This window comes from Vigna radiata, unplaced genomic scaffold (assembly GCF_000741045.1).
Source record: "Vigna radiata var. radiata cultivar VC1973A unplaced genomic scaffold, Vradiata_ver6 scaffold_184, whole genome shotgun sequence".
NCBI lineage: Eukaryota > Viridiplantae > Streptophyta > Magnoliopsida > Fabales > Fabaceae > Vigna > Vigna radiata.
In genome coordinates this window covers 1-1,241 of record NW_014541999.1, presented here as the reverse complement: position 1 = coordinate 1,241, position 1,241 = coordinate 1, and positions in this window count along the sequence as shown.

The window sequence follows — 1,241 nt, the reverse complement described above, 5'->3', positions numbered from 1 at the left end:
TGGAATAAAACCAACTTTATGACAAGAATTTGTCTTAAGTGAAATAAAAAATAATAATAACAGAAAAAAGTAAACGCTTGTCCAGACGATGCAAAACAGCAGAGGCGTTAAACGGTTAATTCAATGCACATTTGAAAAAGGAAGGGGGATCACGACTTAAGAAAGAGTAGACTAAGAAGCAAAAACTCTCCTCAGGGAATCAAAGGTCATCATCCGCCTTGGAGCCTGGAGGATTCACGGAGATGAAGAGAGTAGAGCCAGCGGGGGAGAGTTCACCGGAAGAAAGCCAAACAAAAATCAGTCTCTAGGTAAGTTTTCTATCCCATGTTTAGCTAGTCTATTCGCATTTATGTTTTCATAACTCTTCTTGCATTACCTCAATACGTCCAAAATCACCCTAATGGGAAGATTGCAGAAAGCGATCATGAGCCTTCTTAGCATCTTCAAGGGACTTGGATTGGCCACACTAGTCAAACAAAAGATTGAAGCAACCAGCATCAGCTTCGCCCCCCTTTGTCCATCAACTCTATCGCCCGTTGCCGTCCCTGGAGGCACTCCACTATCCACCATCGTCATTGGTGATTCTTCCGATCCGAAGTGGCGGTGCCTGGAGCCAATCAAGGAGAAGAAGCCTCCGCCGCCGCTAGACGACTCACGGCGGCTGTTCCAACGGCTGGGACCGACGAGGACGAGGTCAAGTTCTTTCGAGGGTTCCTGGGCTACACCTCTCAGAGGGGATCTTCTCACCATACAAAACCCCAGGCTAGAGCAAAGGGGAGAGAGGGGGCGATAACACCGTGGCCGACAGTGGTTCCAGTGGCGTCTGCTATCACCGGCATAGCTAAGGCTGGCCGAACGGAGCAGTAGCCGGTCGAGTGGTGCGGTGGCGTGTGAACCCCAAGGGCTGTGGAAAAAAGGAAACGCTTGTCTGGATGATGCAAAACAGTAGAGGAGTTAAACAGTTAATGCAATGCGGATTTGAAAAAGGAAGGGGGATCACAACTTAAGAAAGAGTAGACTATGAAACAAAAACTCTCCTCATATATATGCGCGTGTGTTTCTTTTTTATTGTTATTTAACCAAATGAGCATAATAATATGTTTAGACATGTAATAAGAATAACAAATTGAATCCCATTTATCCATTAAGAGAATTACTAAACTTATTAGGTTTAATGGTTATGTTTGAGAATATCCACTAATTTTCTTTCTATTAACTTAAAAATATTTTTGTGTTAAATA